This window comes from Mustela nivalis, assembly GCF_964662115.1.
Source record: "Mustela nivalis genome assembly, chromosome: 12".
In the NCBI taxonomy this organism is placed as follows: Eukaryota; Metazoa; Chordata; class Mammalia; order Carnivora; family Mustelidae; genus Mustela; species Mustela nivalis.
Window position 1 is genome coordinate 53289259 of NC_139031.1, and position 26205 is coordinate 53315463.

The 26205-nt window shown below is 35.9% G+C and overlaps 2 long non-coding RNA genes across 3 annotated transcripts in view; one reads left to right on the top strand and one right to left on the bottom strand.

Moving 5' to 3' along the window:
* The window catches only part of LOC309845630, a 44313-nt gene extending 42890 nt beyond the window's left edge, over positions 1-1423 (top strand). The window contains exon 3 of the long non-coding RNA XR_014301392.1: positions 1334-1423. This is a non-coding gene — a long non-coding RNA (uncharacterized lncRNA). The remainder of the gene's footprint in view (positions 1-1333) is intronic.
* LOC309845628 overlaps positions 1-26205 on the bottom strand; it is a 40272-nt gene that overhangs the window by 11079 nt on the left and 2988 nt on the right. For both annotated transcript variants that reach the window (XR_014301389.1, XR_014301390.1), the window contains exon 3: positions 76-161. This is a non-coding gene — a long non-coding RNA (uncharacterized lncRNA). The remainder of the gene's footprint in view (positions 1-75; positions 162-26205) is intronic.

The window sequence follows — 26205 nt, forward strand, 5'->3', positions numbered from 1 at the left end:
ATGTTATGTAGCTTTTAGGAAATGCTAATAAAACAGTTTAGAAGATAAGCAGTAACCTGTAAAAAACACACCTACCTTTTTAGTGTTCTTTAAATGACCTTTCCACACCATATTCTTCGTGATCACACACAGTTTTGCAGTAACTTTGCTCTTTTCCATTTCTACAAAAGTAATCTGATATGTAATTCCCATTGTAGAGTCAGCCTGAGCTGTGAACTTCTACAATGTGTCAGTAACAGAAGTCAGGCTTTATATTACCTTGTTGCAGCCAAGAATTCAGGTTATATTTTGGACCCAAATTCTATAAATTACATTGGGGAATAATTCACTCGAGTGCACATAAGGAAGTTAGGAATGCCTCTTATACTTGGATGTCATGAAAATGACTTGAAAAAAATAGCAAGTTCCTAAATATGATTGCCACCCCAGTGGTGCTGGGACTTCAATTGTTTTAAAATAATCCTTACATATTATTTCTTATGAATTTACAATAATTGACTCACTATGAATTTGGTAACCCTCTGTATAAACAATTCTCAAAAGAGAGTATGAACTTAGCACTAAGAAGCCTATATAGGCATCTTAAACATCCTTTGATGATCAGCTTAAGAGAATAGTGTTTATTTTTTTGCTACATGTGAAAGTTCATTCTCAGTATCAAGTTTATTTTGTCCGCTAACTTTGTTAACCTTTCCAATTTCTTCAGTATTTGGTGTCCTTTCACAAAGAGCTGTTAGCATAGAACAGTTGCATCAGGGTTAAAGGTCAGAGCCATTACCGTGTTAACCTTAAGCATATATGCTGTTCCTTGAGCTTACAATGTGTTTTTGATTACTTCTTAAAAATAAAAAATGCCAACAAGAGTATATAGCAAATTAAAAGGCATCTATGAAACCTGTATCTACTATACTTTTCATAAAATACTTGAAGTATTTCAATTTGTAAAGTCACTAAGAAGGGCAGATCAATGCCATGTTTCATTTTGAAAAAAGTCATTATTGTTGAATTTATTTTAAAATAGTCAAACTTGAGATAAAGTTTCGGCAATTTGAACTCTTCCAGAAAATAGTATATTTCTTCTGATCTTTTAAAATAATATTTATATGACAGCCTGGTTAATGAGTGAAACAATACCCATTTTTACTGAAATCACGCTATCATAATGGATAACTAACTGAGAGATATTTTCCTGTAAAGATTTACTGCTAATCCCTTAGTTGAAATTCATTTTACTTGAGAGACATTGAACCCATCACTTAGAAACAGTATTTGCAGACTTCACCAGGGTAACAGCTCTAATCCTTAAGGTAATCATCTTTCACCCCCTCTCCAGGTCTTTCTCCTTTCAAGTTCTCACTGGTCTTTTTAGAAAAACAGAAACTAGAAGACAGCTATTATTCTCCTCCATGGGATAGTCTACTCCATTCAGGCAAGTAATATCGTTTTCTGTTTACCCTCATCTAAAACAAGTGCACAGGGTCACCATCTTCATGCTGATGTTTTCCCAGAGGCGGGGGGAGGGAGAAAGGACTAATTTCAGGACACAGCCAGAACCAAGTATAAGAACCTGAGAAGTAAACTTCATTTGCCTTTTTTATTTTTGCATTTGATACCCAAGAGGAAAAAGAGGAGGGGGAAAACTGATGAGAAAAAGGATGGAAAAGGCCATATTCCTTTGTGAGAATTCATATCTTGAATTAGTCTGAATATCTTCTTTCACTTCTGTTACTAGTCACTGACAACATTCCAAAGGGTACCATGTTTAGCAATAAGGTAAAAGAAATTTACTTCACCAGTATTTTCATTTAATTCTACGTTTTTCCAATACAATTTCAGGTCAAAGGCACATGAGTACATAAAGAATGGATTACATGCTTTCACATAACATAGCAGAGAACAGGACTACATACAGATTTTGTAGGCTTGCTTGTGTCAAAGGAACATTTGTTGAGTAAATAAAGGGGATTTCAGAATTCTAGAGCAGCAATGAGTTCTTAAGTAGGACCCTGAAACTATTTGTTTCTTTATTATTTTTTTCAAATCCCCTACCCACATTCATCATTGGCATGGGCTGAAGAAATTCAAGGCATTCACAGGCATGATCAACAATATATGATTAGCTAAAATTATGAAGCTTGCAATTTAGTAATGAATAGCAGCCTTTCTCCAAATAAGTAGACAATGTCTGTTATCAAGAAGTCTCCTAGATAATATCAAGGTAAAATTTTTATTCTAAATATCTGTTTGGTTCTAGAAGTTATTTAAATCACCTCTTTCAAGAATACAACTTTAGTCTATATAAATTTAGAAAAAAAATTCTCCTACGACCAGGAAACTTACTTTCAAACCAATTTGATGTGATGCAGTAAGAATTAATCTACATTTTAGATTGACCATATGTTTCTATTACCATTCCAATTATCATTGCTTTTTTTCTTTTCTTTTTTTTTTTTTAAGATTTTATTTATTTATTTGTCAGAGAGAGAGTGAGTGAGAGCGAGCACAGGCAGACAGAGTGGAAGGAAGAGTCAGAGGGAGAAGCAGGCTCCCTGCGGAGCAAGGAGCCCGATGTGGGACTCGATCCCAGGACGCTGGGATCATGACCTGAGCCGAAGGCAGCTGCTTAACCAACTGAGCCACCCAGGCGTCCCTATCATTGCTTTTTTTCTATGCACTTTAATTTTAATCTACTCATGGTTGTAAGCTGGAAACATCCAAATCCCCGACTTTCTCCTCTACCAGTCGACTACCAAATTCTTTCCAGTCTGTCTTCTAAAATTTTCTGCTATCCATGCTGTCCATCCCCATTGCTACTGCCTTTATTAAAATTCTCATGGAATGCCAGATCACCCAGTGGGTGATAAAATCATATTCTTAGGTTGTCAGTAAAGAAAACACAATATAAAATATGAGAAAAGCTTATGTTCAGTGAATGTAACCAGATTTTTTGAAAGTAGAATCTCTGGAAAAAAGTTATAATTATGATATTTAAGCTTTAGGCATTATTTTAATTTCAGGATATGCTTTATGTATTAGTTTAAATTACATAAAGGGTGCCCCCAGAATCTTTTCAATCTTTAGATCTTTAAAAAATTCTGATCAGATCTTACTAACACCAGGGCAAACTGTCCAGAAACAACAGTTCTGTCACTCACTTGCTTAAACATCTTCATGGGTCTGGAACACCCATAAAAGGCAGTTCACATTCCCTAATTTCACAAACAAGGCCCTCAATGATAAAGCCAGAGGTTGCCTTTTCATCTCATTTTTATATACTCACCCTTTACTCTTTTACCATGCCAAACAGTATGTTCTTCAGGCACTTTCTTTTGAATCTTGCAATAGAATCCCATACATTACTCCTCTCCTTAAAGGCAATCATAAAAACTGACTGTGCAGTCTTAAGAGTTCACAAAATTTAGATCATTTTCCTTTGGACAAATACTGAAACCTTTTTTTGACATTTTATACATTCAGGTTCCAAACTATTCCACGTTTAATATACTCTAAAGATGATATTTCAACTGGCAACAATCTACCTCAGATACTTTGTTTTTCCAAAGGCAGGATGTGGTTTCTTCAACCTGTCCTTCAGACACTCCTATTATTATGCAAATGGATAAACGAATTATAAAAATCCACTTATTGACTCACATGTTGGTTTACCATATAAAATCAGCAAAAATGTCACCACAAATTCTACATACCACAGCCAAATGGAGAAACTTCATGTACCACCATACCATTAAGTAGCCTCAGAGATTCTTACCCACTGTTTTAATGCTGAGTTCCACAATGAGGTCATGTGAACAAAGACTTCAGATTCCCAGAGTGTGGTTCTCTCTTGAAGGAAAGGGAACTTTTACTCTCTTGAGTTTCCAAGGGCCACATGCACAAACCTTAGGAACAGGGCCAGACCAAGATCCATGGGCAACCAAGACAAGCTAATAATTTGGCATCCCTTTAAACCTATAGTCTTCAAAGTTTGGCTGCCTCACTATTTATTTAGAAAAGAGGTTGGGATTTCAGTAAGAAAAAGATAGAAAAGGAGCATTCACTCAGCTTCTTTTTTTCTTGTCATAAAAAGTCAGGACAAAAACAAACAAAACCAGGGCTCGTGATAGTTAATTTTAATATGTTAGTTTGACTGGGTCACAGAGTGCCCACATATTTGGTCCAACATTATTTTGGGTGTTTCTGAGAAAAAGTTTTTGGATGAGATTAATATTTAAATTGGTAGACTGAGTGATGCAGATTGTCCTCCCTTCTATGAGTGACATTCATCCAACCAAGGCCTCAATAGAATAAAAAAGCTGACCCTCTCTGTGTAAGAAATAATTCTTCCTGCCTGATGTCCTTCAAACTGGGACACTAACTTTTTTTCTTCCTTCAGACTTGACCTAAAATTTCTGTTCCTCCTGGGTATCATGCCTGCCAGCCTTCAGATTAGAGCTACATCAAGTCTCCCGGCTCTCCAGCTTGCCCACTCACCCTGCAGATCTTAGGACTTGCCAGTCGTTATGTGTGTATAAAACACATTTACAGACACACACACACACACACACACACACACACACACACACACACACACATCAGAAGAAAGAGAACAAATATGGGACCTAATCTCTAACCCCAGCTCAGCAAAAAAAAAATCACCCTGTAGCTCCTAACCTCACTTTAGAAATAGTTTGGCATATATACTTTGTTACTCAACATAGATGATTGAATCTTTGCTTCCAATTCTTCACCAACCCCTAAGTCAGAATTATACATCCACATCCTTAGCCCTGAGACTCTCCATTTCCTCCATGAAAGGTAAAGGATATTTCCTCATACCATAGTCATTGGGTTGATTATGCGACTTGCTTCAGTAAATTAGATACGGAAGAAAATAACTCAAATTTCCAGACTAAGACTCAAGGACACATCATGCACTTGCTCTCCTGTGCAGCATTTATCATAGTTCTATTAATCAATGGCCCTTCAGTGGGGTCCCAGAATGGGTACATACTGCACAGACCTAAATCCTCACCTTAGAGCCACACCCAGATGAAGTCCCTTGTATACTCATTGAACATCAACCAGCAGACCAACAAATATAGGAAAAAATGCTTATTGTTGCTAGCCACTATGGTTGGGGTAGTTTATTACACATCATTTACAGTAGCTGATCATTACACTCAAATCTTTCCATTAGGCTGAAGTTTCACTTCCAACTCTGAGCTACATTTTAAAGTTTTCCTTTAACAACACACAATACTTCAAATAAATATACATTGTTTTATTATTATGCAAATGTGTAAGAAAATTACAAAAATCCACTTATTGACCCACATGTTGGTTTACCATATAAAATCAGCAAAAATGTTACCACAACTTCTGTGTACTGCAGCCAAATGGAGAAATGTTATATGCCACCACCATACTATTAAGTGGCCTCTAAGATCCCTACCACTGTTTTAAAAATCATTTTAGATTTCTGATATGGTTTAAGGACTTTAGTAATGTTTTAGTGCTTCTGGTAGATGAACATCTTGGGAAGCCTAACTTTAATTTTGATTATGCTTAAAACATAGGTAGCAAATATCTCCAGGGAGGGACAAAAACAGGCAAGATGCCCACCTAGAATACATCTTCAGTTTTTCAACTGTCCCAGAGAACTCTATGGATTTGCCACAACAGTATCCCTTGACGGAAGCTCACTTTCTCCTATAAAAGGAGCAGGGGAAGGACAATTATCTGAAGAGCCTAAAGAATAATGAAATTAAATTTAAAAATGTAATTTCAAAGGGTAAAAATCACTTTCTACATATATGTCTCCAGTACTTAGGTAAAAATGAAGCATTTGAAAAGTTGTAATTATTAAGGAAAGAAAATGATTATGAGAAACATGATCAACCAGTATTTATGGAACACCTAGGTACTTTATATATATTTAGGATCTATTTCTTTGGTCTTTAACCACTTCCTTCTCTACTCACAAACTATGTGGCAACTACTTTCTGACTTCAAGGGTAGGGCATGAGCTTACTGGGTCCTTAGACAAACAGAAGACTCCTGGATATGGCTACAGAAACCAGTTGGTGAATGGAATAATCAGAAGCTTACTAGTCTCAGTCCCAGGACACTGGTGATTGGGTGAGGCTGAAGCTACTGGAGAAATGGACATGGTCCTTCTCTCAAGACTTAAAATCTGATTTGATCCCGGCTTTTCGGCATACACACACACACACACAAAAGACAAGTCAAGACAAGAAAAAGACTTAAAACCTGAAAGTATACAGGCTTAAGAGCTACTGTTCAGCCTGACTGACACCAACAAAATGGAAGCAGAGCTAGAGGCGGATCCCTGACTCAAATAATATGAATTCTGACTTAAGCAATGTGCATATCTTTACACATAGATTACTGACATAACCCACTTTTGGCTAGGTCAGTCTTTTACTCACAGATTAAAGAGTTCCAACCGAAGTAATGCAAATAAATATTTCCTGTTTTTGAAAAGCTTACTGTATTCAATCAAAATTATGATAATAATTTAAAAGTTGATCTGCATTGCTGACCATAGTGGTGATTACCAGATACTGACTCAGTGGACAGACATTACTTTCATGCAGTCGACAAACATTTTATGGAGCCTCTATCATATGCCAGGAACTGTAATAGAAATCAAGGATATAGGAGCAAATAAAATAGGGGAAAATGCCCTTCTCCCATGAGGTTTTTGTTTTATTTTAATGGTGGAAAATAAGTGATAGACAAAAAAATAAAAAATAAAAAAGGTGATGGAGTATTTTAGAAAGTATTTTAGCTATAAAGAAAAATATGGCAACTAGGGAGAATAAGCAGGTGGTAATAGAGGTTGGGGAGAGCAATGTTGCTCTTTAAATAGAGGGTCACTGGGAGGGTGATATATGGCCAGAGGCTTGAAGAAGGCAAGAAGCAAGTCATGTGGGCATGAGGAAAGGCATTCTAGCTGTAGAGAACACAAATACAAAAGAAGATCTGAGTCTAAAATTAGCTTAGCCCAAGAGAGGAATAGGAAGGAAGCCAGTGTGGCTGGAGCAAAATGAGTGAGGGCAGGAGAAATAGGACTTATGATCATAAAGTATTTAATAGGAGTCCATACTGGGGCCATTTTAAAGACAAAATCAAAATCAGCATGTTTATTACTTATTTATTTTTAAAAAGTCAGTATGTTTAGATCTCATATATTCAAAAAACTACAGAATACTCATGAAAGTAATTGAACAAGGCATAAAGAAATGGAAAACTATTCCATGCTCATGAATTGGATGAACAAATATCATTAAAATGTCTATAATACCTAAAGCAATCGACACATTCAAAGCAATCCCTATCAAAATAACACCAGCATCTAGAACAAACAATTCCAAAATTTGTATGGAACAAGAAAAGGGCCTGAATAGCCAAAATAGTGTTGAAAAAGAAAACCAAAGCAGGTGGCATCACAATTCTGGGTTTCAATTTGTATTACAAAGTTGAAATCATCAAGACAGCATGGTACTAGCACAAAAACAGGCACATGGATCAACGGAACAGAATAGGGAATCCAGAAATGGACCCACAACCATACGGTCAACTAATCTTTGACAAAGCAGGAAAGAAGTCTCTATAACAAGTGGTGTTGGGAAAACAGTACAGTGACATGCAGAACAATGAAACTGGACCACTTTCTCACACCATACACAAAAATAATTTCAAAACAGATGAAAGACCTAAATATAAGACAGGAAACCATCAAAATCCTAGAGAAGAACATAGGCAGCAAACTCTTTCACCTCAGCGGCAGCAGCCTCTTACTATACACAACTCTGAAGACCAGGCAAATAAAAGCAAAAATGAATATAAGAAATGGGTAGAAGACATGAATAGACATTTTCCCAAAGAAGACCTACAGATGGTTAACAGACACATGAAAAGATGCTCAAACAGTCATCATTGGGGAAATGCAAATCAAAACCACAGTGAGATACCACCTCATACTTGTCAGAATGGCTAAAATTAACAACTCAGGAAACAACAGGTGTTAGCGAGGATGTGGAAAAAGGAAAAGCACTTTTGCATTGTTGGCAGGAATGCAAACTGGTGCAGCCACTCTGGAAAACAGTATGGAGGTTCCTCAAAAAGTTAAAAGTAGAGCTACCCTATGACCCAGGAATTGTACTACTAGGTATTTATCCAAAGGACACAAAAATGCTGATTTGAAGCAGCACATGCACCCCATGTTTAGAGCTGTGCTATCAACAATAGACAAATTCAAATTCTAAAAAGAATCCAAATGTCCATTAACTGATGAATGGATAAAGAAGATGTGATATATATATATACCTACATATATATGTATAAATATATATGTATATATATATGGGTGTGTATGTGTGTGTACACACATACACACATGCATACATAAATATACAATCTAAAAGAATGAAACCTTGCCAAATGCAACAATGTGGATGGAACTAGAAAGTAATTATGCTAAGGGAAATAAGTCAGTCAGAGAAAGACAAATATCCTATGATTTCACTCATATGTAGAATTTAAGACACAAAACAGATGAACATAGGGGAAGGGAAGGAAAAATAAAATAAGATAAAAACAGAGAGGGATGGGCGCCTGGGTGGCTCAGTGGGTTAAGCCGCTGCCTTCGGCTCGGGTCATGATCTCAGGGTCCTGGGATCAAGCCCCGCATCGGGGAGCCTGCTTCCTCCTCTCTCTCTGCCTACTTGTGATCTCTCTCTGTCAAATAAATAAATAAAATCTAAAAAACAAAACAAAACAAAACAAAGAGGGAGGGAAACCATAAGAGATTCCTAACTGTAGAGAAGAAACTGATGGTTGCTGGAGAGGAGGTGGGTGGGGGGAAAGGATAAATGGGTGATGGGTATTAAGGAGGGCACTTGTTGGGATGAGCACTGGGTGTTATAGGCGAGTGATAAATCACTAAATTCTACTCCTGAAACCAATACTACACTATATATTAACTAACTTGAATTTAGATTTAAAAAATCTTCAAATATATTGCCAAAATTCTATTAAAAGAAAATTTGACTCAGATGAAGACTTCTGGTTTGAAAATAGAGAAGAAAGGCCAAAATTTCCCTCTTCATCCCCAAAATACTCTGAAATTGACAAGGACCAAACAAAACACAAACAATATTAATTAACTCACTTAATTCTGAGAGTAATCTTCTAAGGTAGTATATGATTCTATTTTATAGATGAAGAAACTGAGGAGTACAGAATCTAGAGAAATTTCTCCAAATCATCAGAGATAGTAAGTATATCTTGAAACATGCTTTTAACCATATTTGAATGAAACAGATGCATTTAAAGGGATGTATCATTTATCTAAATTTGTTCCAAAAGGGAAAGAACCTGTGAGTGGGCTGATTTAATCATTGAAAGAAATAGAAAACTTGGGGCGCCTGGGTGGCTCAGTGGGTTAAGCCGCTGCCTTCGGCTCGGGTCATGATCTCAGAGTCCTGGGATCGAGTCCTGCATCGGGCTCTCTGCTCAGCGGAGAGCCTGCTTCTCTCTCTCTCTCTTCCTGTCTCTCCATCTACTTGTGATTTCTCTCTGTCAAATAAATAAATAAAATCTTTAAAAAAAAAAAAAAAGAAATAGAAAACTTGCCAAACATCTACCTTCTCCATTCCCTGAAAAAAGACCCAAGACAGTCAAACTCTACTGAACAATTATGGCATAGAAAATCCAATGATGATATATACACTTTCATAAAACATAAAAGAAAAGACACATCTAGTTATATTAAGTTAAGCAGAAATTACACAAATAACAAAATCTGAAAGAGAGCAAAAAGGTAAAACAAAATTACAATCTCACCAAGGAATATTGCTGCAAAAATTAGTAATATAGTATAGCCAAACATGATACTAAAAGAACATTGCAAGATATGAGAGAAACTTATTTCAGGAAAGCTCCTAATCAGTTAACATTGAATTAGATTATATTGGGTAATCTTTGTGACTAGACTGAATCTATAAGCAAGGCTGAGATTTCTCTGAGAGAAAAAAGAAACTCCACCAGTGGAGAAGACCTTCTGCTTGTGTCTGCAGAGTTTCAACCTCCTTATGATCTTCTCTTCCTGACTGGCTGCCCTACAAATTTTGGGCTTGCTTAGTCAGGCTCCACAATCAGATAAGCAAATGTCTTGTGATAAATCTTTTTATGCACACCTATATATCCTATATATCCATATATATATATATATATATATATATATATATATATCCATATTCTATATATATATTCATATATATCCACATATATATCCTATGTATGTATCCTATGTATGTATGTATGTATACATACATAGGATATATATGTGAGAGGTTTGAGATAGAGATTATCTATTTTCTTTCTGTCTGTCTTTCTATCTCCTATGTCCTATTGGTTTGCCTCTCTTGTTGAACCCTGGCTGATACAGAAGGGTAACTGTGTGCTTCGGATGACAGACCCAGAAGAGAAACTTTTTGTTGTGTCCATCTTACATCTTTACAACTGAAAAAATGTGACTTTATTACTAATTCAATGAATAACCAAGTACAGTTAGAAAATATGCCCTAAACACAAAGCATTAGGACCTGGCCATTAATTGATACAAGTATTCTAGCTCTTATAAAAGAACTTAGAAATTAATTCCAGTATTTTTCAAGCTCCTGATGTATATTTGCATATATATGGTTTTATTCCTAATTCTATTTCAGTACCTGCATTTTTAAAACAACTTGTGTTGAAAAACTGTCATCTATCTTGACACATAAAATTAGCATCAGCCTATCCTATCACTCTACCCTTACTTGCTAGCATGAATTTGCCCTTCATTTGTCTACTTCTCTTTCTCTCTCAAAGCTCACCCAGTTGCCAACAGCAGTATAGAATAGCAGAGAACCCTGTCCTCAGTGTAGGGACATCTGGGTTTCAATCTGGTCGTAACATTTATTAATTTGTGATCTGTGATATTTTCTGAACCACTTAAGTTTCAAAATAATCTTTGGTATTAACTGTGACAGTAATAGTTGCTCTTTCCATAGCAAGTAACCTAACAAGCTTGAAAGCATTTATAAACTACAGAGTTCTGGGTAAATACAAATGATTGTTTTCAGTATTGTTTGTTCTTTTAGGCTTGAGTCTGTACTTGGACTGAGGTTGTAAGTAAGAACAGAGAAAGGAGAGAAAGGGGTGAGCTGTTTGATGAGTGTGTGTTCTGCGAAGGCTGCTTTCCACCTCATTTAATGGAGCCGTTCTGAAGGGGAGGTTGACCCTGCCAGAGCCCCCAGAATCAGTAAGGAGAGAAGATGAACAGCAAAAACAGACTAACTTAAAAGTTGATACTCTGTTCTCCAAAGTGGCTGCACCAACTTGCTTTCCCACCAACAGTGTAAGAGGGCTCCCCTTTCTCCACATCCTCTCCAACACATATTGTTTCCTGTCTTGCTAATTTTGGCCATTCTAACTGGTATAAGTTGGTATCTCAATGTGGTTTTATTTTTTTTTTTTTTTTTTTTTTTAAAGATTTTATTTATTTATTTGTCAGAGAAAGAGCGAGCGAGAGCGAGCACAGGCAGACAGAGTGGAAGGCAGAGTCAGAGGGAGAAGCAGGCTCCCCGCGGAGCAAGGAGCCCAATGTGGGACTCGATCCCAGGACGCTGGGATCATGACCTGAGCTGAAGGCAGCTGCTTAACCAACCGAGCCACCCAGGCGTCCCTCAATGTGGTTTTAATTTGAATCTCCCTGATGGGAGATTCAAACTAAACATGAACATTTTTTCATGTGTCTGATAGCCATTTGTATGTCTTCATTGGAGAAGTGTCTGTTCATATCTTCTGCCCATTTTTTTATATGATTATCTGTTTTGTGTGTGTATTAGAGAGGGCACGGATTGCATGGAGCACTGGGTGTGGTGCAAAAACAATGAATACTGTTACGCTGAAAACAAATTTAAAAAAAAAAGTTCATACTCTGAGAGAATGAAAACCTTCCCTTGTTTATTTACATGTCACAAACATAAATACATATTCAAAAGACTGAAATCCTTAAGTTTAAAGAACTATTAAAATTAAAGTGAGTTAAAACCAAGTTCCACATTAGAACCATTCAATTCAGGTTTTTTAAAAAATCTCATCAGGTTCTGTTTTGTTTTATATACCCAACTTTAGAAAAGGATTGCTACTTTCTTGAGATTTTATTTGATAAGGAATGATAAATCAGACTACATTATATTATGAAATTACATGAATGAAATTACATTAAAATAGCCATTTTACTGGTTGAAAAGAAACACTGAATACTTTGTGCAAAATGATTGTCACAGCCCTCTAGATTTTCTCAGAAGTAAGATCACTTTAAAAACAGATTTACTATAGATTCATCCTAAATTGGCAAAAAATGGAATGCTATTATAAGGTATACCTTTTTTTTTTTCTCTTGTGACTGTGAGATGGTCCTATATAGTTTCTGCTAAATGTAAATTTTCTCTGGATAACCTTACTATAAAACCAAATATCTATTTACAAAAAAAGTAACTTTCTTGAATACTGTTATGCTGAAAATAAAAAATAAATTTAAAAAAAAAAAAGGCAAAAATGAAAATGTCACAGAGCATTTAAAAAAAAAAAAAAGTAACTTTCTTTTTGAGGCCATATATGAAACTGTTATTATAATTGTTATAATAAGACATGCATTTTAGATTCAGATTAAACTAAGCCATTTGAGTGTCTACCACACGCCATATGTTTTTATATTATTTCATCAATCTTCATAACCATCTTTTGTTATAAATCTAATTGTCTTAATGAGTTAACAGGCACACACAGAGTGGGTGTAATTACTTAAAGCTAACCCTATCTCTTCTGATCTGTCCAGAACCTTTCAATATAATTAGAAGGATCATACCTTCAAACCATGAGACCAAACTGCCTCTAGTGTCTTAGTCATTTGCCACAAATAGAAGACAGAAGAGTCTTCTTTAAGTGAATTCTTATATATATCACTCCATGCTCGAAACCTTTTAACTAACTGTTCCCAATTAGTTTCAAAATCAAGTTAATACTTTGAATTGAGAAGCTAACAGATAATTACTTGATTACTTGATTACTACAATTTGACATGGTATTTATTTTCCAAATAGTCACATCACTCAGAATTCTGTCCCATAACTACAAAGCCTCTTTTTTGTTTCTTACTATTTCTTCAGAAATCTGTTGCAACTTCAAGTCTTCCCTAAAGCTACTCCAGACTAAGGACAAATGTCCCCTTCTGCACGTGAACCTACTCACTCACATGCACACACATACCAATAACTGATCATTATATATATCTGCTTGTTGATAATGATGGTCTTGTATGTAATGATCGCACTCCAGCCACCCTTTGTATGTGAAATAGTGTAAACTGGGAGGCCCTTGTTAAGTTTCAGTTGCCATCTTCTTTATTTTCTTCTGATTATAAGCACCTTGAGGGCAGTGTTGCCATTTCAGTTCACCACCTGGCTTGTTATGGCTCTTCTAATATGGCAGGTGTTCAATAAATCACAATGAATAAGGATCTGTGGTTGACTGATTAACTTCTTGGCAAGTGAAATATATTTAATATTCCCCTTGAGTTCACAAATGGTTTATGCACTTCACAAAGCACCACACTCAGAATCATTCTAGCCTTGCAAGAACCTGACCAACAACTTTTAAATAAAGCATTAAGAGCCCTAAAACAGAGACTGTCTCCTATCCACATGGAGTGTTTTCATATTTATGACCCTATTGTTGCACACATATCAGACTGGAATATGGTTTACACACTGGAACCTTCCAATCTCCAACCCAGCCGTCTTGCCCTGGTCTTTGTGTGCTATTTTCTTTGTGAATCACAGATTAGAACTGCAGCCTTTCTGACCTGCAATAAAACTCACACATTCCCTTAAACATATGCTACTATACAATGAATTTCATTGAAGGAAAAAATAGATGTGAATTCTACCTGACTGATTCGTTTCAGCTTTGAGGTGCTGTGGTTAGAAAGATCAAATAATGCCAGTTATGTCACGTAGTGCCAGGAACTTGGGGCCCCTATAAATTCTGATCCTGGAAATCACTTGACAGAATTAGAAAGAATATTTTTCTTTGTCAAAACTTCAAACTTTTTTTTTTTTTTTAACCTCAGGACTTTCTACTCAACTTGCTGTTATTTCTCAGACAAAGTAAAATCAGAAGTCACATTGAGAGAAAGGAAGTGGTACAAGATAAATGGCTGGAAATAAAGCTCGCTACTGAAAAATGCCTTTAATAGTTTCCACTAGAATATCACACTTCAGTTAATGTGTTCTTCGCTCTCTCTTTCTAGGAATAGGCTTTGGAAAATGCACATATCCAACACACAGTGACGGCTAATTTGAATATATTAATACTTACTAAAATTACTCAATAGGAGGACTTTTAAAATCAACTTTCATACATATATCTTTGTCATTTTTAAAGGCTTTTTAAAAAAAGGTTTATCTATTGCTGAAAATACTATTATAAAACTCTTTCTTCACTACACTGAGAAGATATATATATGTGCATTTATATTTATATAAATATACATACACACAGACACACACACACATATTAATTCTGTCTGCCTTTTTCTACACAAAAACCCAGAGAGGGCAGGTTCTTATTTTTAAAAATATATTTCATATATACTTTAGTCTCATCCATTTTCTTAAGCACACATTTCTACAGGTTACGTAATTTTCATTTGTTTCCATTATAAACACATAAAATGCACTTTTAAACTTCTTGACTTTATGACAGTAGAGTTATCTCATCATGAATTATGGCATTGGTTTTAATATCCTTTAAAAAATATATTAAAAATTGGAGCACCTCAGTGGCTCAGTCAGTTAAGCATGTGCCTTCAACTCAGGTCATGATCCCAGAATCCCAGGATCAAGCCTCACCTTAGGCTCTCTGCCCAGTGGAGAGGCTTGCTTCTGCCTCTGTCCCTCTCACCTGCTCATACTCTCTCTCAAATAAATGAATAAATTCTTAAAAAAATATATTTTAAAAACTAATATACTTTGGGTTTTTTAGAACAGTTTTAGGTTTACAAGAAAACAATTTTCATATATTACCCCTCCCCAGTTTCTCCTATTACTATCCTGCACTGGTGTGGCACATTTTTAAATACCCTTCTAACAAACGCTTTTGGTAAAAATACTAAGACTTAGGCTATGCTTAATAGAAACTAAAAAGCACACTACTTTTAAATGGACATTTCACCTTTATATTATAGATACACAAAAGTAGTACATATCATAACTACTTTTTTTTTTTTTTTGCAAAAGATATAAATAGAACATATTGAATCCTTCCCATTTTCATGATCTGTCATAAAACTGTAAGCCTACTTTGAAGCTTTCTTTAAAACCACATGCACACAACAGTTTGCTTATTTTCTGAGGCCTGCCCAGGCACTTTGTTTCACAATGTGCTAATTGCTCTGACTTTGGCCCAGGCTCTTTGCTGGGCTGCTTGCCTCTGCTTGGTGCATCTGTGTTTACATATCTTGTGGATCACTCAGAGCCTTGCTGAAGGCCCTCTCAGCCTCTTTCAGGACGAGGCCTCAAGAAGTCTAACCAAAGTCCAAGTCACCCAGATCAGTTACTCCGAAAACCTTACCCTGGTCAGAATCTGCCTTCCACTGACATTTTGATGCAAAATCACAGGCAACATATTCCCTCAACTGAGGATACGTGGTTTGTAAGAGTGTGAATTCAGAAGGTTGTTGATAAATGACTCTAGAAGACCTTCACGATTAATTTCTGTCAGGACAGAGTAAAATAGTAGAGAGTGTCTAACATTGTTCCAAAAACAACACTTTCTGCCACAGAGTAGAACTCTCTGCAGTGCCAGGTGGAAATTAATCTTTCTCCATTGGTTATTGAGTGCTGTCCCAAATTATTCAGCTGGAGTTAAACAGAGGTATTGTTCTTATTTAAGGGGATAAAATCCAAATTCATAGACCAGTATATAATGTCAGCAACCCAGGTCTGAAGTGGAGGCGAGGACAAAAAGGTAAAGTCTAGAAGCCAGATCCACAAATAAAATTATCTAAAAAGGAGTTGGTGTCCATGCCTATTCTAATGGATCAAAGATATATATCCCAGCGTGAGATTCTTTTAAGCAAAGTGAGAACTGACTTGTCTATAAAGTATATTTAGAAAGGACACTTGTTATTCACAGACCTAACCTAGAGTGCATACAAATTCATAAAATGCATTTCCAATACCACGAGAAAGAGCCATAATTAAGAAAAGTCATATAATTCTAAATATAAAAGCCATCTACTTTGGGTACCTGGGTGGCTCAGTTGGTTAAGCAACTGCCTTCAGCTCAGGTCATGATCCTGGAGTCCTAGGATCGAGTTCCACATCAGGCTCCCTTCTCGGCAGAGAGTCTGCTTCTCCTTCTGATCCTCCTCCCTCTCATGCTTTCTCTCAGATGAATAAATAAACTCCTAAAAAAAAAAGTCATCTACTTTGTGTATTGATATGTTTTTAATCCTTCAATAGTTTTTGTTTGTTTGGTTTTGTTTTTTTTTTTCTGTTTTTAGAAAGGGAGAGAAAGAAAGGGAATAAGGTGAGGGAGAGGGAGAGAGAGAATCTTAAGCAGGCTCTGACGCTAATGCAGAGCTCCCCACCCACCATGAGATCAAAACCTGAGTTGAAATCTAGTTTGCTCAACCAACTGAGCCACTCAGGGACCCCAATCCTTCAGTAGGTTTTATAAAGATCAGCGGGCTTTAAAGCTGATTTTAATTTTGTTAATAATTATGCTAATGTAGGGCTACCTGGGTGACTCAGTTGGTTAAGCCTCTGACTTGATTTCAGCTCAGGTCATGATCTCAGGGTCCTGGAATCGAGACCCGCCTTGGGCTCTGTGCTCAGCAGAGTCTTCCTGGGATTCTTTCACTTCTCTCCTTCTGAACCTCCCTTTGGCTCACACACATGCTCTCTTGCTCTCTCTCAAATAAATAAATATCTTAAAAAATTATACTAATGTAGACTGATAAATTGGTTTTCTGCTTATCATGATATGACAGTGATATTAAATATGTCCTCCTAATTGCCTTTTGTTTGGGAATCACTTCCGTTACTGCTATTCTCCATCACTGATAGTAATTCAACATCCATATCACATATTTCCTCTTCCAAACATAGCTCAAAGAGCTAACCTAACCTATGCAGAGTATAAAAGGATTAAAGGAACATATAAATTATAGTCTTAAAAGTTGCTTGCTATTTATTAGCAAGTATTTCCACCCAAAATCTGTGTCACACAATATAAATAGCTTACATTATGTCTCCATGGTAGAACTGGATTCTGTTGAATGTTGGTGCTATTTCTTCAGTGGCTTTTGACCACATTCAAGGCTCAGAACATGGTTAGACTAACAGGGTATCAAAAGAGCCCATTGACCTTGAGGATGGCCCAGTGCAGTTTAATCCAAGGCGAAAAGAAAACAGGATCATGGACATCCTTGATGTGTGCCATTGTGATACCTCATTTCTTCTTCTGACCAAAAAGCTAAAGCCAAGCATACGGATCTCACAACCCATTGCTCTTCTTACTTGCTGTGAGATGCAACCTGGCTTCTTGGCAGAGCCACTTCCATTATAGCGCCTGCCACCACTGAGCTCCTAGAACAGCCCCTAGCCAGCCCCACCCCCCAGCTTTCCTGAAGCTGCAGAATTGTTTTCTCTCATATCAGGGTTCTCCTATTCTCCATCTCTTTGGAATCCTACCCACCCAACAGTGTGTCCAGGCTTCTGTTTAACTGGCTCAGACTAAAAGCATTTATTTTATATCTGAAAGCACCCTAGGTGTTAGGAAACCAGAATTCACTGCATGTTGATTTTGACTAAAAGAATGCTTGCGACAGGGAGAAAAAGTGAAAACAAGGAAAAGAAGTAAATGCTTTATATCATACAAGACTTAACGACTATACAAGGAGTTTTTCTGTTTTGTTTTTACTCAAGGGACAATCCAAATCTTTAGCTTTACTGGTCATCCTCTTTGGAGAATTCTAAAAATTTTAACAATAGGTTAGAAACTGCTCTCCCAAAAGAAGCAATAAAAAGACAAATGATAAACTTATAGCATATTTTATAAGCAGCTTAGCATGACAATAAATGAAATAACAACTAATTTAACTAACTTAATGTGATTTATTTGAAACCTAGATGTAGGATATGTGTACAAATTTTAAAAACCATTGTTTATCTCATGCTGTATTTCATTTTGATTTCTTTGAAGTTCAACTTTAACCTACTTGAACAGTTTTCATTGTAAAATGTATAAATGCATATTCACTTTTCCATGCATAAGGTTCAAATTCTCTTGTGCAAAAGGTTCAAATTCTCTTGCCCAAACTTGTGATCACTTTATCAGAACTCAGTAGCATTCTAAAAGAGAAATAAAAGCATCAAATGAAGCACTTACAGATTTTATGCATGGGGAAGGCTCTGAACAAATTCATATTAACTGCTGGACAAGGCATTTTGTTTTGTTTTGTTTTGTTTTGCAAGACTTAGGTCATCTGTTAAAAATAAGGTCACCTTGATACTTCCAAAATACAACTGCATAGTAAAGGGAAGTTCATATGTAGAATGAATTGTATTTTAACTTTGATTTTTTTTCTTGGTTCCTCAAATTCTCTAACTCTGATTCCTACTCATCTTGAAGATAGGAGAAATTCTTCTCTACCAGTAGATAGATATTTACTACCCAAAGGGATAAAGTTAAAATGATAACTAGAAAGTATACAGATAAAGCATTCAATTTACTTCCTCCTGAACATCCCCCTCCAGAGCTTCTTTTCTGAGTAAATCTCTTTGGCCATAAAAATCAATGAATCTGGAATACAATGGATAGGTTGCCAGGATTCCAAAGAATTGATTAAGAAAGTTGTTCATTATACTTAGAAAAAGTACCTTCAGCTAAAGTCATGAATTGGCTTCAATAAGTCATGAATTGGCTTCAAAAGTCTCAACTATTTTTGAATTGGCTTCAATAAGGAGATTGTAAGGGAATTAAAACTAATTCTAAGCTATGTTTGTTTTATACTTTTTACCTCCATTTTACATTAATTAATTAACTTTCCTCTTATTTTCATACAGTGGTTACATAACTCACCTGCTCTTATTTCTGGTTAAAGTTAACCAAATATTTTTTCCCAAAAGAGATACATGTGTTTGGTAGAATATAAATTGTAGAATTGATAAAGATATTTTACCCTGAAGATATTTTCTTATTCCTCTTTTTCCTATATTTGCAAGGGGTGGGGGGAAGATATGTCTACCCTATGTTTAAAATTCTCCCCGAGCTCTGAAAATCTTCCAGCTGTATCTTAAAAAACAGGAGACTTTGGCTTTTGACTCACTTTCCTGTATTATGGATAAGAGCCTGGCTGTTTTCATAAACAGTGGCCAGCTGTTCAACTTTTAATACTCTACAGCAATCTTCCACTTTTCACAGGGGAAACACATCTTGATTGCATCTTCTGCCTCAGTTAAGAAACTCATTAAAGATTTTGAATGTAAATGCTTCCTTAACCAAGGCCCTCAAAAAATGTACTTAGCTGCTGGTCTGAACCTAGAAGTTGCTTATTCAGTTACAACCACCTTCTCTTATTTATTAAGCAGATTGTTCAAGGATGTTTTGGAATCCATTAGAGTAAGAAACTAATAAAGAGGACAGCTAAAGGACAAGTAAATGCTGGGCACTTATAAGAACTCTGTGCCTAACCATGTAAATTTATCTCACGCAATTAGCAAATTAGTCAGCCTTGCAGAAATGTTAAGAGAGCAACAGATACTTTTAGTGTCCACTACCTCTTCCACCATGCAAATGCCTTAAGAACAGTGTGGTCGGGACACCTGGGTGGCTCAGTTAGTTAAGCAGCTGCCTTCGGCTCAGGTCATGATCCCAGCATCCTGGGATCGAGTCCCGCATCGGGCTCCTTGCTCAGCGGGGAGCCTGCTTCTCCCTCTGCCTCTGCCTGCCTTTCTGTCTGCCTGTGCTTGCTCTCTCTGCCCCCCTCTCTCTCTGATAAATAAATAAAATCTTAAAAAAAAAAAAAAAGAACAGTGAGGTCAAACATACTGTCACAAAGATTCTGCTTCACAGAATGATGATAACACAATGAGTACAAAGCCATAAGTTGATCCATCACATAGGAATATTAAAGCTTTATTTTTTAAAATAGAGATTTAGCACAAAGATTGATAAAATGTCAGGTGGAACAGAAAAGAAGGGAAGGAGAAGGAATAAATGAAAATACAGATAAAAATTTTAAGGGAAATAAAAATAGACAAAATGTTTTAACTAGACTTGAAGAATATTAATTATGCTCAAATAAAATATTTATTTTTGACCAAAAGCTGTTAGCTAAAGAAAACACCTTTATTGTAATGGAATCCAAATGATGAGAATAAATATTCTAGGAAGACCTCCTATTCTTATTAGACAAAGGATGGGTTTGGATGTGGTTATGGATATGTAAATGGACATGAAAGTGGACATGGAAAAATTTTTTAAAATGAAAGTGGATATGGACAGAAACATTGTTCTAGAGATATCTACTTTTTACATGCAGACTACCATAGACAGGGATCACATAGGGAAGGGAAGGGAAGGAGATGAGAGGGGGGAAACTAAAAATATCTTCCACATGATAATTCAAATATTAAATGAAGAAAAATTCCTGAGTGAAAAGTTGTTCAACCATTATCCCCTCAGAATAGTATGAATTAGTTTTCAATGCAATATGTAGATTTTTTAAAAATGTCTTTCTAATAGTCCTTAATGGCAAAGGTGTTAATGAAGTCCAATGTTACTCAGAGCCTGTTTCTTGTGTATTTTCCTTACTAAATCAGTGCCTCTAAATTTGCAATTCCATAGGGGATTTTGAACTAAGGAACTTTAGCAAATGGAAGGATAAGTATCAGAAGGTTTCCTGCTAAGTAATTTAAAATGTCAACAGGGTGTGAAGTTTAAGCATCCTGGAATATTTTGAAATAAGATTATAGGAAGTTTTCCTGAATATTTATAATGAGATCAATAGGATCTACCATTAAAATAATCATGGTTTTTTTCCCCATTATATTTCAGGTACCTCTATAATTTGTTAAAAAATACCATGCAAACACTACTTTTAAAAAATAATTTACATCTGATTTAGAGTCTCCGTGAAATTTAGAATTTGTATCTGCCAGTAATGATGGATTTGCCATGAAAATATTCTCCCAAAAAAAGAAAGGAAAAGCTCAACTATCAAGAATAATTTAAAACTTCAAAGAAAGAATACTATTTTAGATTTACATAAAATGTCTCCATGTATAAAGCACTCTGGCAGCCATCATATCACTTGATTTCCTCAACAACCCTGTGAAGTTGGCAAAGTACCATTTTCCCCATTTTCCAGATGAAGTTGAGGTTTCATGCCTTGTCTCAGAACAGTGCGTTATTTATACTCAGAGACCTGAATTCTAATCAGCTTTGTCCAGCTCCCAATATTCCTCCATTTCTGTGTCACTTGCCAAAACAGTCACAGGAGATGAAGAATGACTAAAGTGCCAGAATTAAATATTTTTGCTTTTTAATTAAAACTTTTTTTTGGTATGAACAAGAAAATTTAAGAATACAAAACAGGTAAACAAACTTTTCTTCATCAATTTAATTCTTTTCCAATGCAAAGCGTTTAATGAAATTGCTATTGAAATGACCAAAAAAAAAAAAAAAATCCAAAATATAAACACACAGATCAAACCTAGAATTACAGCGATATTCACAGAAATTCAGAATTGCTGTTCCTTTTCTGGTTAATTAATATGATTTTAAGTATTTCATATGGGAAGATTTTTTTTTTTTTTTTGGAAAAAATGAAATGAACCTAAGATTGACTGGAATTTACAAGCTCATTTAAAGAAAAGTCTCAACTATTTTTTTCTTACAAATGTAATACCTCCCCAGATGGCAGTCTTTGTAGTTTGTGGCACTGATTCAAAAGGCATATTAACTGCCACTCTCTGAGCTGCATCAAGCATTTACAGGCCTCCCCACAGAATGGGTTCAACAGTAATTAAAATAACACCCTTCCTTGGGGTGAAGTTACACTTGAAGAGTTTGGGGATGTTTTTTTTCCTTCCTTTGGGTAAATAATTCCTTTCCCAAAAACATATGAGAAAGAGATGAGAATGGAAAGACCTTGAGAAAAAGGAGACAGAGGTGTGTGTGGGGTTTGGGGGGTGGGGAAGGGTAGTGAGAGGAAGGTTGGGGGACAGGGAGTGAAAGAGAGGGAGAGATTCAAAATAGTACACCAAGTGTACTAACAAATTCCATAAACTATGTTAAAATATCGGTATTTCTTTCATTCTTTACCAGACACTGACAGACAAACAGGTTTAAAGAAAAAAAAAAAAAGCAAGGGGGAAAAATACCATTTACTCACTGTAGCAGCAGGAAATCAAGGAAAGAAAATAAACAGGGCTTGAATTGTGGGCCTTTAACCTGCTAGTCAGACAGTTTCATTCTGCATGTATTTGTGTGCTGGTAAATGGCGAAGGGGAGGTAAAAGGACGGGGCCTTGTGGGATTCTTGGGACTCCCACAGCTACCAGTCCAGCTGTACAAACACGCACAAGCTTTGTTAAGGTACAGTGGGCAACAGGCTGAAACTGCTGAGCTATCTGACCTATAAATCCCTCGCAAAAGCTCCACTTGAGGGGAAGCCAGGAGTTATGTGTAAATGTTTTATCCAGCCAGAAGCCAGCTATTGGTCATTTCCGTCTCCCCTCTCTCTCTCCTCTCAATGGATACTCTGACTGGCAACGTTTAGAATAGTACGCTTAGATGCATAAAAGACAATCTTAAATTCTACTTCCCTCCGGCCTTAACAAGAAAGGGAATAATGACTCAGAAGCTCCTCCTTCATGTCTTTATGGCTTGGGAAATATGTTCCACAATTGTGAGCAATAAATTTAGGCAGAGCAATGGAAATTTCTGTTATTGTTCTTTTCTTTAAATTTCTTTTTCAAACTCAGTAAGTGTTTCATTTTACAATTACCACAAATCTACACACACATACACACACACACTTTTTAAAGAACTCAGGCTCGAGGGATGTGAGATATTCCTTTAAATATGATACCCCTTGCTTTCCCCAGTTTTTCATTTTCCTTAGCCTGATTCACAACAGAGAATCTTAGCATCACATGTCGCATTCTGAGTGCAAACAATGAAGAGATTCTAAATTGCTAACCTCAAGAAGAACCTTCCTAAGATTTCTTCCCTTTTCTAAACATTTCTGAACTCTCTGTGACCTCCTTTTATGAAGCCTACAAATGACACCTAAACACCTTAAACATCATGCAGTTAGTAAGCTATATAAACTATCAAAAAGCTGAAGAAAATGACACAGAACAATGAAAAGTGAAGCAGATAAATTTAAGTAGAAAATGGCCTTTGCAAACATCCAGAAAGCCAGAAAAGTCTCTAGGTTGAAAATACTTAGAAGGCACAAAATCCAAGAGTGGAAAAAATATATATATAGCTCACACTAAAAACAAAAGATACACACCAACACAGAGATCCATCCTGCTCTGAGTTGAGTAATTTTGGTAGGATTTGAGTAATAGTAAACATTCAGAGATATTAAGCAAAAGCTGTGTTTTTCTGAAATGTCGTTCTGTGACTGTCTAAAGATTTAGTTTAGTAAATGTTCACTGACTCGCTACATAACACTGAGCAACAGACCAGGAGTGTGGGTAACAAGAGGTAAATCACAACTCTTGTTCTTTTACCAGAGTATGTGCTCAGATAGAGAAGATAAAACAAGCACACACGCATAACTATCACATGGGACAAAAAGAAGCACACCAGAAAAGTAAAAATGCATGGCAGTGGAAATTCAGAGATGGCAAGAAGTATTACAGAGGACAGAAGTCAGTAAAAATATGCCCTGAACATCACCATCTTCTTGAAATATGTCATATGAAGGATTGTGAATAACTACCATCACATTAAAATAATGAAAATAAGGCAAAGGAACAGGGATGACTTGTGGAAAAAGCGATGCCGGCCAGACAGAATGGTAATTTTTTTTTAAGATTTTATTTATTTATTTGACAGAGAGAGAGAGAGAAAAAGCATGAGCGGGGGGGGCGGGGAGTGGTGAGGGACAGAGTGAGAGGGAGAAGCAAATTCCCCGCTGAGCAGAGAGCCTGATGAGGATGATGTGGGGCTCAATCCCAGGACCCTGGAATCACAACCTGAGCCGAAGGAAGACACTTAACCGACTGAGCTACCCAGGCACTCCTAGAATGGTAATTTCTTAATAAAATGATTTGTAGCTCAGCAAAGGCAACCTGAAGCAGGATCTGGTCTTCTGATACGGATTCAGTTTTACATAATATCTAGGAACCCAGAGAAGTCTAGTGATGTCAGTGTTGTATATGAGCTTCCCCTAATTAAACTGATGTAAAAATAATACAGTGTATCTTGCCATGATCTCTATCTTTCTAGTTAATTCTATAGGTCAGTAATTTAAGTGTTTTCTAGCTATCTCCAATACTCTAAGAAATAGCAAACTCCCAATATATTCAGGTTTTAGTAATAAAACAAAGTATACTATTTATGGTTTTTCTACTGCCTTTTGACTTGTGAACTAAAAAAAACATAGGCAATACACTGGCCAGGACCCAGGATAAATTCAGCAGAAAAATAATAGCACAGAGTCACAAAGGGTAAAACTCCGACCAATATGACAGTGACCCAGATCTTCAACTAGACACATAATAGTGCATCACCTTACTTTGTCATTCTTTCACACATTAAAAATTTGCCACTTCAAATCCAAAGGAATTAGATACTGAATTTTATCCAATTGAAACGACTTAGAAGATTCAGAAAAAGAAAAGAGAACACTCTGTTAAATATGTAAAGAGGGACAAAACAAATTTTAAAACTATAAATACAGTAGATTTATCAAAACCAACCATGTTCTCCAATGGAAATGTTACTGACTCAAGATTTAGGACACTTAGTTGTTCCAATGAATATCCTTGTGATCCACCAAAGTTACCCAATTGTTCCTTGCTTTGCTTATGCAGCTATAAAATTAGAAAAGCAATTGTTTTCACTTCCTACCTTACATGGATGTGAAAATATTTCAAAGTCCATTGCAATATTATCATTAACATAATGCCTTGTAATATTGCAATTAATTACTAAACATAAAGCAATAGAGCACATTAAAAACTTATTAGTCATCCACCTATAACCAAATGTAATTAAGACCTTTTAATTTCATAAAATTTATTATTTAGATTCTTGAGTACTCCAAACACCAAAGACAAATTATTACTGTTATTGTTATCATTTCAACATTTTTGTTCATTTTAAGGGAAAATTTTTGTCAAACATTGACACAGTGGAGTACATTAGAATTCTGATTTAATGGCTCAGACTAGTGTAAATTTTCTGTTGCATTCTAACTCTATTACTCCTAACCTTTTCCTGGAATAGACAGTGATAACACTTGAATTTTTTTATTATTAGAAAATATAGCTTAATAACTGATCAGTGTGACTGACAAGATACTCTATAATATTTTCAATGTAATATGATATATGGTGACAGTAGTTTTTAAAACCTCTCACCAACACAATATTCACGTCTTTTTGGGAAGCATTTTAAAGCATGGTATATACTAGATGTCAGAAAATATTTTACGCAGTTTCATTGGGCTATTCCCTGTTTAGATATTAACTCTTAGTAATTGCCTCAATTTCACAATATAAAATTTAATTACTAAATGCAATTATCTCATATCCTCACCATTATAAGTATTTTATTTTCTTTGGGCTATACCCCTACACACACAAATATATAGATAGTTAATACACAGCTATGGTCATAAAGATACAGGGACATATTCAAATGACAGAGTAAAGATACAGTCACTAAATTACAGTTTGTGAATGGATCTGATATTTCTTGAGCAACTATGTGCCATAAATGCACAACACCAGACACTTTACATATTACTGAAGCCTCATATGAATCATGTGAAATTGGTATTTTTATTCCCTGTTCTTTCTACCAATCTATCAGACAT